The sequence below is a fragment of the Cetorhinus maximus genome, chromosome 5 (genome assembly GCF_964194155.1).
Source record: "Cetorhinus maximus chromosome 5, sCetMax3.hap1.1, whole genome shotgun sequence".
NCBI lineage: Eukaryota > Metazoa > Chordata > Chondrichthyes > Lamniformes > Cetorhinidae > Cetorhinus > Cetorhinus maximus.
This window is the reverse complement of record NC_135883.1, coordinates 136,225,944-136,240,873: the sequence shown is the minus strand read 5'-3', so window position 1 is coordinate 136,240,873 and position 14,930 is coordinate 136,225,944. Positions and strand designations below refer to the sequence as shown.

Below are 14,930 nucleotides of genomic sequence, written 5' to 3'. Positions count from 1 at the left end.
GTGCTGTTGAATGAGGCTTGACAAGTTTCTGCAATGCATCTTGTAAATGGTACACACTGCTGCCACTGTGCGTTGATAGTGGAGATTTAAGATGGTGGATGGGGTATCTTTCAAGTGGGTTGTTTTGCCCTGGATGGGCAAGTTCTTGGGTGTTGTTGAAGACGCACTCATCCAGGCAAATGAAGAGTACTCAAGCACACTCCTGACTGGTGCTTTGTAGATGGTGGACAGGCTTTGGGGAGTCAGAAGGTGAGTTACTTGCCACTTAACTCCCAGCCTCTGACCCGTTCTTGTAACCACTATTTATTTGGCTAACCCAGTTCGGTTTCTGGTCAATGGTAACACCCAAGATGTTGACAGTAGGTATTTTTTGCAGTTATGTGGAAGATAATAGCACATATCTTGGTTTTGAGTTTTCCTTCCTAGCAACATGCGCCCATGTACAATAAGAGTGTGAGGTCATGTTTAAATTATAGAACATAAGAAAAATGTGAAAAAAGTGATTAAAACAAAAAATGCTGGAAATATCAGCAGGCCAAGTATCATCTGTAGACAGGGAAATAGAGTTTCACCTTCTGCCAGAAGTGGAAAAGATGAGAAATGTAACAAGTTTTAATCAAGTACAGAAGTAGGAAAAGAGATTTGGGGCAAAACAAAAGGGCAGGTTGGCGATAGAGTGGAAGGGAGGAGAGATAAAATGACAAAATGGATGATACTGCAGGAGAAAAGGAGATGGCAATGGGACAGGTAAAGAACAAAAGATCGGTCTAGAGAAGCTGTAAATGGGAACAATAGAATTATGACTAATAGCTGTCATCTGAAAAACTAGGGACAGTGGTTATGCTCTGAAATTGTTAAACACAGTGTTGAAACCAGAAGGCCGTAAACATGCGTAATCAAAAGATGAGGTGCTGTTCCTTGAGCTTGTGTTCAGTCTCATTGAACAATGTGTGAGGCCAAGGCCAGAGACGTCAGAGTGAGAGTGGGAGTTGGGCAGAGAATTAAAACGACAGATGACTGGAAACTTGGGCTACCCTTGCGGACTGAAAGGAGGCATTCTGCAAAGAAGTTACCCAATCTGCGTTTGGCCTCCCCAGTGGGAAAACAGTCTCCTTTCTGTGCTGTAAGTTTTCTAGGTAGAGGAGACGGTGATTTGAGGAATGAATACTGTACACAAATTAAATGAAGTACATGCAAATTGCTGTTTCATCTAGGAGGAGTGTTTGGGGCCCTGGATGGTAGCAAGGTAAAAGGGGAATGTCGCATCTCCTGTGCTTTATGAGAAGGTGAGGTGGGAAAGGGAGGGGTGTTTGGTGTGATTGAGGAATAGGATTGAGGAATGGAGGAGGGAATGATCTCTTTGGAATCCTGAAAGTGGGAGGGGATGATGTGCATGGCGGTGACATCACATTTGCTGTGATGGAAATGGCTGATGACTTGCAAGGTGACTGCAGCCTGGGCAGGAGAGGGAGGGGTGGGAGCAGAATTGTGGGAAATGGGGCAAACATGGTTGAGGACCCTGTCAGCCACAGTGGTGGGGAATCCTCAGTTAAGGTAAAAGCAAGACATAACAGAAGCATTGGTCTGGAAGGTGGCAGCCTCAGAACAACTGCAATGGAAATGGAAAAACTAGGAGAATGGGATAGAGCCCTTACAGGAAGCGGGATGTGAAGAAGTACAGTCATAGTAACTGTTGGAGTCAGAGGATATCGGTCAATAGGCCTATACCCAGAAATGGAGACTAGGAATTTGGGAAAAGGAAGGGAAGAATCAGGAATGGGCCATATGAAGGCGAGGGAAAGTCAGAAATTTTGATGCCTTGTTGTTGAAATTTTGCAATTTGGGGCAAGAGCAAGAAGCAGCCCTGATACAGTTATTAATGTACTGGAGAAAGAAGTGGGGCAAATGTTTCCCATATTCCATGAAAAGCCAGGTATCACTGGGATCCATATCATTCCCCATTGCAACATCTTTCATTTGGAGTCAAAGGCAAAGCTGTTTAATATCAGAAGATGCTCAGCCAGGCAGGGTGGGTGGACGTAGATGGGGACCGGTTGGGTCTCCATTCAAGGAAGGAGCAGTGAGTCCTCAGACCATCCGGGTGGGGGTTGGAAGTATAGAGGGATTGGACAACTCTTCAAACTTAGCTGCTGAAACATCAGGTGGGTATTTTCTGCTTTCCCCATATGGAGCTCATACATTCTCCTCGCAGGGATACATCACACTTCTGAATAGGGAGCTTAAACACAAGTTGACATTGGCCAAAGCTTAAGTGAAGGTAGGGGTACTACTGTAGTTCAAGCAGCAAAAACTGTAGAGTATATATTATCTGCAAAAAGCATTGGCAAGTGTCTCGCTGCTTGTTCAGCAAGAATTATAATGAACTACACCATGCACTGGGTTTGACGTGTATGAAGATGAGTGCAGATTATATACAAGCTAATAATTCAACCTTAATTAGATTTGACTGATAAAGCATGTAATTAAATAGTATTTGTATTTTTTTCTGTTTTCTGTTTGTGTTATATGCTTACCGCACATATAATAAACGTGGTGTCTATCTCTACGCTCTGATGCATAATCCTATTTATAACCCATAATCCATTATAATGGGCACAAGACAGATGCACACGTAGATAAGCCAGTGTTATCAACTAGTAAGAATGAAGAATTTGCACCAGCTCACCTAAAAACTGCAAAGTAGAAATACTGCCCAAAATTCTCAACCAATCTGACCAAAACACAATCACAAGCATGCACCCAACATTAACCGGGTGTGCACAATGCCTGTCAGCATTTTCATCAATAATGAACTGTAGATTGCAATGCTCTGCATTATTTATGCTGATATATGTAACAACTAGTAGGGTGCCTGTAAGCAAATACTATCTACACACTTAAAAGCTGCAAATAGAATCAGCGGCCATTATTGTTTACAGGGCGTGATGCAACCTCTTTCAGGAATTAGTAATTCCTTAAATTTCACAATGGAGCTGGGCAATAAATATGGCAGTAAAGGTGGAGTGAAAAGAGAAAAAAAATAGGTGTGCTGGCTATGGTTTATAGTAAATATTTTTTGTTCGTTTTACAGCGTACATTGAATCTGCAGCATATATTTCAGGGATCTCCCACTCACCACATAATGGCATTGGAATCTCATTCAGCCATGGTTCTAACACTTAATACCACTTGCCTCAACCCAGCTTCTAATATATAAAAGCAATTTTTTCACAGATTGATATACAGCATATTTTTAATTGAAGGGAAAATGACCCTTTACAGAATTATACTGTTTAAAGATGGTGTGCAGTTTATATACACACAGACATAAACACACACAATGATATGCATATATCATTCATCAGAGTGAGTTGTGACTCAATGGTCGACTCTCCCCTCTAAGACAAAAACTTTGAAGTTACACACTAGCGATTTGACAACATAATCTAGGCCGACACTTCAGTGCAGTACTGAGGGAGTGCTGCAATGTTTGAGGTGCTGTCTTTCAGGTGAGATTTTAAGATTGATGCGCCATCTGACCTCTCAGCTTTAAGAGATTACTTATTATTCAAAGAAGAGCAGGGGAGTTCTCCCTGGTGTCCTGGCCAATATTTTGTTTCTCAACAACATAGCTAAAAAAAGAAGGGGGGCGAAATTGGTCTATGCCAGCAATGTAAATCAGGTTGCCAATCAGCAGTGGTTATATACTGTGCCAGTTTTTATTTTCTATTAATTTGGAAAACACTGCCAAGGTTTTTAATTTCAACCAAGTAACAGTGACAGTGCGACTAGGAACCAAGTCTCCAAATTAAGATTGAGCTCTTGCTTTGTGAGCTGCAGTGGAAAGAAGATCGGGTGCCATGAAAAATCAGCAAATAGACAATTTGCTGCATGCCAATATTGTGCTACTGGTGTAAACCAATTTCGCACCCAGTATCTGGTCATTTATCTCATTGCTGTCGGTGGGATCTTGCCGTGTGCAAATTGGCCGCTGCATTTTCCTCATTATGCTCATGACTAAACTTCAAAGTTTGGCTTTGAAGCATTTTGGGATGTTCTGATGTCATGTGAAGTATAAATATAATTGTTATTTTTATACATAATATACACAAATTAAATTGCCTTTTTATTTAGGTGGTTTATGATAAGTAAGCCCTGAGTTTAACCCAGGGCTTATTTACCCTAAGTAAATTATTGGGTGGAGTGGAAGGGTGGGGGGGGGGGGGTGGAGAAGGTAGGATATTAGGGCAGGTGGAAATGCCCCAAAATAAGTCTTCAGTGTGAGGCTCAGGGGATTTTAAAACAACCCATGGGCTGCCCTCCAGATTGTGTAGAAAACCAGTCAGCTTGCACACATTATATGTGCGGTTTCTGGTGAGACTCCTGAGGGACACTTAAGGGTAGGCAGCCATACTTGGATTCCTCATTGTAAAACTTTGGAATACTTTTTACCAAAAGTCATGAGTGAAATGTCTGCTCCTTGCTTTTCTCAAGCCTTCCTGGAGTTCTTAGTGGACAAAGTGAAGCAAGGAAAGTACAACTGCTCTGCATGGGTTGCAATAGGGTCTCAGATGTCACCTGTGAGGCACAGATGTGCTTAACAGGGTCATTGTCACCAGCATCATCCTGGGGCCTGGATTCAGTTAGAAAGATGATCAATGACTTCACAAGAGCAGCAATGATGAGTACAGCACTTCACCCCCCCACCTTTGTAACCTTGCCTCACTTCTTGTGTCTGCCCGCCTCCCTTGCCATTCACAGCAATTCCTTCTCCAAAACATCCTTTAACATACAATCACACCTCTTTCTCAGTCAATTATTTGTCTCTTCCGTTCCTCTCTTTGCACCACACACTAACATTCCCTTCTCACATACAGTACAATAGTGAGAAATGAGCTTGGTTCAGAGGATCAAAATGGAGAATCAGTTTGGGTGGAGATAATAGTAAAGGAAAGGCGACAGTGGTGGGAATGCCTTATAAGCACCCTAACAATAGCTACACCGTAGGACAGAGTATAAATCAAGAAATAACGGGGGCCTGTGAGAAAGGTAATGCAATGATCATGGGAGATTACAATCTTCATATAGATTGGATGAATCAAATTGGCAAAAATAGCCTGGAGGCAGATTCTGAGAGCAATATAGTCTGGAACCAACAAGGGAACAGGCTATTTTAGACCTGGTAATGTGTAATGAGGCATGATTAATTTATGACCTCATAGTAAAAGATCCACTAGATAAGAGTGCTCACAGCATTATAGAGTTTCACATTCAGTTTGAGGGTGAGAAATTGGGTCTGAAACTAAAGTCTTAAACTTAAATAAACGCAATTATAAAGGTATGTAAACAGAGTTGGCTGAAGTAGTATGGGAAAATAGATTAAAAGGCAAGATGGTATATAAGCAGTGGCAGGCATTAAAGAAGATATTTCATAACTTCTAACAAGGATATATTCCATTGAAAAGAAAGGCGCTACAAGAAGAATGTATCATCTGTGGTTAGCTAAGGAAGTCAAGGATGGTGCAAATTGAAAGAAAAGATATACAATGCTGTAAAGATTAGTCGTAGGCCAAAAGACTGAGAAAATTTAAGCGCCAAGCAAAGGAAGACTAAAAAAAAGAGACAAATTGGAGTATGAGAAAAAAGCAAGAATTAACAGAGAGTAAAAGCTGCTAAAAGTATATAAAAAGGAAGAGAATAGCTAAATTAAGCATTGGTCCCTTAAGAGGATGAGGTTGAGGAATTAATAATGGGAAACAAGTAAATGACAGAAACTTTGAAAGAATGTTTTGTGTATGTCTTCACAGTAGAAGACACAGAAAGTACCCCAAGAATAATAGAAAACCAAAAGGCAAAAGGAAGGGAGGAACTTAAAACAGTGACTAGAGAAAAAGTACTAGGAAAACTAATTGGACTCTCTGGGCCTGATGGCCCTCGTCCTAGGGTCTTAAAGAAAGTTTCTGCAGGAGAGCAGATGCATTGTTTGTAATCTTCCAAAATTCCCTAGATTCTGGGCAGGTCCCAGTCGATTGGAAAACCACAAAGCCTCTATTCAAGAGGGGGGAGGGACAGAAAGCAGGAAACTATAAGGCAGTCAGCCTAACATGTATTATTGGGAAAATGCTAGATCCCATTATTAGGAGGTAGTAGCAGGACATTTAGAAAATCACAATCAGGCAAAGCTCAACATGGTTTTGTGAAAGGGAACTAGTGTTTGACAAATTTATTAAGAGTTATTTGAGGATGTAGCAAGTAGTGTGGATAAAGTGGAACCTGTAAATGTATAGTGTTCTTGGATTTCCAAAAGGCATTCAATAAAGTGCCAAATCAAAGGTTAATGCACAAGAGATGCCTTGCAAATCTGGGAGAGTTGGCTATCCTAACTGAAAGTCACATCTGGGGCAATCCTGCAAAAAAAAAATTAGGCTTTCTGATTTGATCTGATGAGTAGTTGTTAGCCATTAGAGTGACTTGAGACACCAGTGATGTGGGCACCACTCCTTCCACCCACACTTTCAACAGCTGCATGCCCCTGTTGCCCAAACACAACATGAGAATGTCAGAAATAGGAGCAGAAGTAGGCCATTTGGCCCCTTGAGCCTGCTCCGTCTTTCAATAAAAACATGTTAGATCTGATTGTGCCCTTAACACCATTTACCTGCCTGTCCCCCATAACCCTTAACTCCTATGTTGATCAAAAGTCTTGATTTGTAGCTGAGCAGCTTACCAGGTGATATCTTACTTGGTTGCCAGGATGAGTGCAGCTCCAACAACACAAGAAGTTTGACACCATCCAGGATAAAGCAGCTCGCTTTAGTGGCACCCCATCCACCACCTTCAAAACTCATTCCTTCCTGACACACAGTAGCAGCAGTGTGTACCATCTACAAGATGCACTGCAGCCACTCATCAAGCCTCCTTAGACAGCACCGTCCAAACCCACAACCCCTATCATCTAGAAGGACAAGGGCAGCAGATGGATGGAAACACCACCACCTGAAAGTTCCCCTCCAAGCCACTCACCATCCTGACTTGGAAATATATCGCCGTTCCTTCACTGTCAGTGGTTCAAAATCCTGGAACTCCCTTCCTAACAGCACAGTGGATGTACCTACACCACACAGACTGCAGCGGTTCAAGAAGGAAGCTCACCAACACCTTCTCAAGGTCAAATAGGGATGGGTAAGAAATGCTGGCCTAGCCAGCGATCCCCACATCCCATGAATTAATTTTTAAAAATCATCATAGTGGAAAGTGAATCATGTTCACCTCCTCTTGCCCCTTACATGTTTTCCATTTCCATGCCACTCGTGATCAAATGCTCTGGTAGTCAATTGGGTGAATTATAGGCATAGAATGAGTCAAATCTGCCTGAGTGTGGCCTCTACATTGTTACCTGTGTCAGATTACCTGGGACAGATGATCAGCCCTGGCCTGAGGCCACCGTTGCCTGGCATTGCCGAGATATAGGATTACCAGAGTGCCAGTCAGGGGAGAACGGCTCTTTCACAGACCAATGGGACCTGGCAGGCCTGAGCTGCCACCCACTGGAGAGGAAATGGTGGCAGATCTCTACCTCTAGAACTGTGAATTGCCTTGAAGATTGAGTGCAGTGACTCCAGCCACCAACATCAAAGATCAGTGGTTGCAGAATTTAATGTCAATATAGGGCAGGATTTGTCCGTCAACGAGCGGGCGGGGGGTGGGGGGGCTCGCTCGCCGATACGTAAAATGACATGAAGGTGACGTTGGGTGGAATTCCCAACGTCACTGCGCCCTATTTAAATTTTCAAGTAGGCAGGGGCACAGCAGAATCAGCTATGCGCCCGCCGACCTGTCAATGGCCAATTGAGGCTATTGACAGAGTCATTAAACTAATTAGTGGACCTGCCCGTCCAACCTTAAGGTTGACGGGCAGGCCAGGAGCTCTGGCGGGAATTAGAAAAAGCATGAAACCTCATCCAGGGGCGGGATGAGGCTTCATGTAGGTTTTTAAAAGTTTAATTAAAGTTTTAAAAAAAATTATGGACATGCCCCAACTCATGTGACAGAGTCACATGAGGGGACGTCAGGGGATTTTATTTTTTCTATCTAAAACTGGAGCCGATCTCCCTGAGGCAGCACTTAGCCTCAGGGAGATGAGTGCACTCTTTCATATACATGCGTGAAAGAGTGCACTCTCGAGTTTAGGGATTCCATCCCGCCTGCACAGGGAGCGCATAGCGCATAGTGCCTTAATTGGCCCGCCCCCAATTGGGGGCGCTGATTGGAAGCTCGCCTCAGCACGCCCGCACTTCAACTTCGCCCCCGACAGGGGGAGAATCCTGCCCATAGTGTTCAAACAAGATCTGCTGCGGCTGTGGGAAATTTACTGGATAAAGCTCTCCCAGGTTGCGAGCAGGACTGCCCAGAATATTCATGTACCATTCTCGGAGACTTCCAGCTGATCCAAGAGAGTTGGTAAGCATAATTATTTTTACAGCAAACGCATGAAAAAACCATTCAGTATTCCATCAATATAGTTCCTGCTTCATTTTTCCCATTCTCATTAGCGTTGCTATGATTTTATTGAGCCCATTACACAAAATAATGACAGAAAAAGTGAAACAACCATTAGAATTGAAGCTCTCAGTTTAGCTGACATCTGTAAACCATGCATGATTTCAGCCACTTCCTTTCAATAAAAGCATATTGTAGAAGCAAAGAATGGATTGTAGACCACAACAGCACGGAAACAGGCTATTTGACTCATCAGTACATTTTTTCCAAAGTTAGCAACTGGCCTACTCCTATAATGTTTCACCTTTTTAAAGCAACTAGCCTGCTTCATTTTGAAAGACTTCCTGAGCTCTGCCTCAGCAGTGACGTGTGGCAAAATAAAGTGCACACATTCCAAGAAGAAAACTAAATAAACCGCAAATTTTAACTCTCAGCTTTGCGTTTCGATGGACTGCAATCAGTTACTCTGCAAGCCAGTTCCATAATCAGGCTTCAGTTGATGCAAATGTCAAGCGTGAATTCTTGAAGTGATCCCAATTACACTGGCTTGACTTATAGCTGGAATGAGGGCATCTCATGCTGGATCTGCAGACGATCTGGCAGCTGGAGTCTGTGGGGAGGTGTTGCACTCCACAGGTCAGGTTGTGGTCAATTTTCAATGTGATCTGACCTCTTGCCCAGCAGTAAAACCAGGGTAGAAGCTGCTTACAGAACAGATTCTACTCTTCTCATTGACATTTCAATTGAGACACATTGAATTAATCACAAAACCAAAGGCACTATTATTTATCAATCAAAAATGAAGTGCTCCCTCTAACACAAAACTCTTTGCTATTCTATCATCATATCAGCAAATTGAACAGACCTTTTATTTTTGCACAGTTGTGAGCTCTCCGCTAAACTGGACACATTCTGATGTCTTAGCAAATATATTTTGGTAACTAAATAGTCTAAAACAACAACTTCAATAAAATCCAAAAATAGTTTGTTGTAAAACTCAACAGACCAATAAATTATTTATTAAACAATATAGGACATCAGTTATAGCAATAAACAACAGTCACAAAAGGAAACTTTTCTTCCTCTTTCTAGATTTAGAATTAGAAAGTGCAACTTATTTTTGGCAGGAGATGTGTCCATTTTCTAAAATTATGAATATTTGCTTTTTTATTCATTCATGGGATGTGGGCATCGCTGGCAAGGCCAACATTTGTTGTCTATCCCTAATTGCCCTTGAACTGAGTGGCTTATCAGGCCATTTCAGAGGGCAGTTAGGAGTCAACCACAATGGTGCGGGTCTGGAGCCACATGTAGGCCAAACCGGGTAAGGACGGCAGATTTCCTTCCCTAAAGGACATTAGTGAACCGAACCAAATTGGCTTTTACGACAGTCGATGATAGTTTAATGGTCACCATTACTGAGACTAGTTTTCAATTCCATGTTTATTAATTGAAATTAAATTCCACCAGCTCCCGTGATGCGAATTGAATCTGTGTCCCCAGAGCATTTGCCTGGACTTCTGGATTACTAGCTTTGTGATGTCCCACTATGGCAGCATCTCCCCTACCTAATCCTTTCCCTTTGGCTGAGATGACACTATACCTGAATAATGGTTAACCATGAGCGAGTCAGACAAGATTTCTGCCCAAAGAAAATTCTTACATACTCAATGCACTATCATTAATATCCTATAACAGTACAAAACCGTGAAGTTTGCAACCAGAAAAAGAGACAAACGAAGTAGAATGAGGAGGCTTAATTTTAACATATACTGCCCAGTTTAAAACTTTCTAATAATAACTCCAGATCAGCACAGTTAATAATGTGTATATCAAGTCTCCCTACTTGGCTAGAACTGGCATAAAAGACCTAATATTGGAATTGTGCTGGTCAAGAATAAGGCAAAGGTACCAGTGCCAACCATACTTATGGGCTGTTCTTCCGTCCAGAATAGGCAAACTGATGGTAGACAGCAGACAGAAGTTTGTCCTTATCGATGGTTTATTTGCAACTGAACGTGATCTACAGGAACTTAAGGAAACGGAAACTAAGTTTCAGAAGCATTTGATCATGAATGGGTTGAAGGAGCTGAATAGTGCAGTTCAATTGAATATAAAACCTCATCATTCACTGGTGCACTATGAAACAACTACATCTCTCTGAACCAGAATATTCTTACAGTATCCACTGAGCCAATAACAAAGTCCGATTCAAGTGCTAGAGGAACCGCATCACATTGAGTGGAGAGCTGACCTTTCCTGGGCTTCTGAGGAGAGTCCACGTAAAACAAAATGAATACACTTCTTTTTTCATTAAAGCACCAAAGGGAGTGCATTCGGCCCATTGTACCTGTACCTCTTTGAAGGAGTTTTCTAATTAGTCCCATTCTGCTGCACTTTTCCCATAGCCCTGCAAATATTTCCCCTTCATTTATTTTTTGAACTCTCTTTTGAAAGTTATTATTGAATCTGCTTCCAGCATCCTTTGGGGCAGTGTATTCCAGGTTGTGACAGTTCACTGAATAAAACAAAATCTCTTCATCTCCCCTCTGGTACTTTTGTCAAAGTACCTTTGATTTGCTATAATATTAGCACACAATATAGTAGCCTGAGTTTCACCGATTACTTATGGGGTCTAGGAACAAGTGAAGGTCTCACCTGGTGTGTTGTGTGCAGGGTGCATGCAATTTTCTGTGGTCAGCACATTCTCAGAGTGAGTGACATCTCTAGATACAGTATTGGCTGCTTTAAGGTAAATAAGCAAATATTGGAGGCTGGGGGTGGGGGTGGGGGAGGGGGGAGGTGGTATTTAAGCATTTAGTAGATGAGGTCACTTAACTGTAAGTGGTCCTTTAAACCTGTTGGCAATCCATACCAAGGCTGAAGAGGTAAAGATGTGACTGGCAAAAGTGAAATAAAAGAATCATCAATGAAAATGATGAAATGGAGCTTGCAGACAAGTGATAAACCAGTCCCGGCACCGTTCCTGTGCGTCATAATTGCAATATCCGAGGAGCAATATCCGAGGAGGGAGTGGAGTTGAGGTCATAGCTGGCTATTACGGCTCATGCCCTTGCAGGCAACATCACAGCTCTGCACCTAGTCTCTGGGTTAGTAGAGAATTATGATGAGACCTATCCAACATTGCTGCCAGGTAGGTGCCCAGGATCTGCTGATATGATTGTCACCGTCTTGACAGATGTGGCCATTCAGGTTCTGCTGGTTGTCCATCACTATGGAAGTGATGATGTTTAAGCAGCAACCACCACCATCTGTTATAAAAAGAAGTGCTCTTTAGGAGCCAGGCGGATCAAGAGCAGTCCCCTGAATTCATGGTGACCCAATTGTTCTCTCCCACCTTTTGAGAATTACCTTCAAGCCACTGCCAGCAATGCAAGCGGCCCCAAAAATAAAGATGGGTAGTTCACTCAAGTCGTTTCAAGGTCCAATTTTGGGCTGATCCTGGGCCTCCTGGTTGGCAAGTGCACTAGTGTGCAACCCCCATTTCGGACCTGAAAATGGGCCCGGAGCAATTCTCACCCCCTATTTTTCCATTTTGCCTTCCCCTCCGCCTTTGCAAACAGAAGTGCTAGACAACTGAAAATTAAGATATCGAGGAGGGATTGTTACCACACCTTGACCTTTACATTTCCTGTGATGCCCAAGTTCCATACATGTTACAAATGTAGTTGTACAAGTATCTTGTTTTGAATCTGGAAGTGAATATATGAAGGATGTTGACAATTGCCAACATGGGAGATTAAATCTTTCAGCCCAGGCATTTGAAACCTCAATGTGTCACTAGTGATTTCCTGTAGTCAGCAGAAGTCTTTTGATTTTTTCCCTTCTCTTCAGCGCCCCGACATGCAACAAAAGCATTTTTCATGCTGAACATAACATGTATAACTACAATCATCACCCTGACGACACAAACCTCATCATTAAGGATGCAATTTTTAAACAGCCTGTTGATATTTTCTAACATTTGTGTTCTTCATTCAGACGTTTTCCTGTGAGCATCTTATGAAAAAAAGTCAAAGGAGTTAATTATCTGAAGCATAGGTACACATTTCACAACTCACCTCTTGAACTGCACCCAAAGTATTAAACTAAATATGAAATTCAAATTTTAAATAGAAGGGAAGACCGCAATAATTAAAGAATGAGGGAAGAATGCTACTTTAAAATGTTTGTCAGGAGCAAGGAAACAAAATAGAAAGAAGTTTTACTTGAATAATCAAGAAGTCTGCATGGGGTCATGCACGGTGGCATCTTAAATTAGCGCAAGTAAAGGGGGAAGGGCAGAAGGAATTTTGGTTAGATCTCCAGTCTATGGAGCCAGTAGCATAATCTCTCCAACCCCCTCCCCTCCCCACCCCAAAGTCTCCCTCAACATTCCTCATCAAGTTCCTTTTGTCTGATATGAAACCACAGCAAATTTTTAAAAACTTTACTCTCCAACCTTGTTAACCTCCACAAACTGCATTTTACAAAAGGTAAAACACCCTCAGCATTCTCCTATACATCAGCTGACTAAGTTCACTGTGGTTAACAGAAGAAATTTACAGTATGCACTTCATTTAAAAGAAACTTTTTTGGATAAGGAAAGATCCATTAATAATATAGTCTGCATACAATTCATTGGAACCACAAAGGATGCCTCACAAACCCAGAGGTATGCCAGTCTTTCAAGCGTACAGCAGTAGTTTCACACAATGTGGTTAATATAAAATATGGTGTTGATTATCTTCACTGTGTGGCCAGAAAATGCAAATAGTATGAGGTTCTCCCATGGCCTTAAATGGATAGCATGTAGTCTTGCAACATTTTCCAAAGATAGGCAGAGCAACAATGTATTGGAACTCACTGAAAAAATGTGGAATCTTAAAGGAGCTGTATTTTCATGAACTTTTCCTCCTCCCTCCTTTTATTTACAAACATTATTAATCTACCGCAAAGCATTACGTGGCATGGTTGCTCTTTAAGGTTTCCTCCTTCCCAAAACAAAGTGTTTGCAACGTATTTTTGCACAAACGCTAGTGAAAGACAGTGTAAGGCGTAGGTTCTCAAGTCATGCACGGAAACAGTACAAGTTTAAACCATGTACATTATTTGGGATTCAATGCATATAATTTGAAAAATCATTCTCTTCAAAGGATTGAGAAATATACTGAACACAGTAAACTGGATTGATCGGTCGATGGGTAAACCTACAGGAACACAGTTGGGAATATGCAAATATTTGGAACAATATAGAACCAGTAGGGTGGCCAATTAGCTCAGTTGACTAGATGGCTAGCGTGTGGTTCAGAGTAACACCTACAGTGCGGGTTCGATTCCCGTTGCGGCTGGATTGTAAGATTGGAAGGTAACGGCAAACCACCAACTGAACAGTAACTGCCAAGGAAACAATGGCTGACAATGAACCAAAGACCTGCCTTCGGGTAGGACACACGAATGAATGAACAGAATCAGTGCATATCACTAAAAGGCAAAAGCTCCATTTTTGTAGTTCAGCTACCATGGTAAGCACGTTTGATAAGAGACAGTGACAAACTACAAATGCAAGGAAAGGTGCAAATCCAGACTGGGAGATCTGTAAAAAGGAACAAAGGGACAACAACAATTTACATTTAGGGTCATAGAGGTCTACAGCACAGAAAATGGCCCTTTGGCCCATCAAGTCTGCGCTGGTCAAACAAGTACCTAACTATTCTAATCCCATTTTCCAGCACTAGGCCCATAGCCTTGTATGCCATGGCATCGCAAGTGCACACCCAAATACTTTTTAAATGTTATGAGGATTTCTGCCTCTACCACCCTTTCAGGCAGTGAGTTCGAGATTCCCACCATCCTCTGGGTGAAAAAATTCTTCCTCACATCCCCTCTAAACCTCATGCCCCTTACCTTAAATCTATGCCCCCTGGTTATTGATCCCTCCACCAAAGGGGAAAGTTCCTTCCTGTCTACCCTAACTATGCCCCTCATAATTTTATATGCCTCAATCATATCCCCCCTCAATCTCCTTTGCTCCAGGGAAAATAACCCCAGTGAAACCAATCTCTCCTCATAACTAAAACTCTCCAGCCCAGGCAACATTCTGGTAAATCTCCTCTGCACTCTCTCTAGTACAATCACATCCTTCCTATAATGCAGACTCCAGAACTGCACACAATACTCTAGCTGTGGCTTAACCAGCGTCAAATGCATTGCCCTCATCTACATATCTGGTCACCTCTTTGAAAAATTCAATCAAATTGGTCAGACATGACCTCCTCTTAACAAAACCATGCTGACTTGATTAATCCCTGCCTCTCCAAGTGTAGATTAATTCTGTTCCTCAGAATTGCATCCAATAGTTTCTATATAGAGTCTTTGACACAGTAAAAGGTCTCAAAGCGTTTCACAGGAATGTCATCAACAAAAATTGA

The 14,930-nt window shown here is 42.1% G+C and overlaps 1 protein-coding gene across 1 annotated transcript in view; it reads right to left on the bottom strand.

Moving 5' to 3' along the window:
* Nucleotides 1–14,930, bottom strand: part of LOC144680933 (protein lin-28 homolog B-like) — a 212,726-nt gene that overhangs the window by 35,701 nt on the left and 162,095 nt on the right. The gene's annotated exons all lie outside the window — the stretch shown is intronic.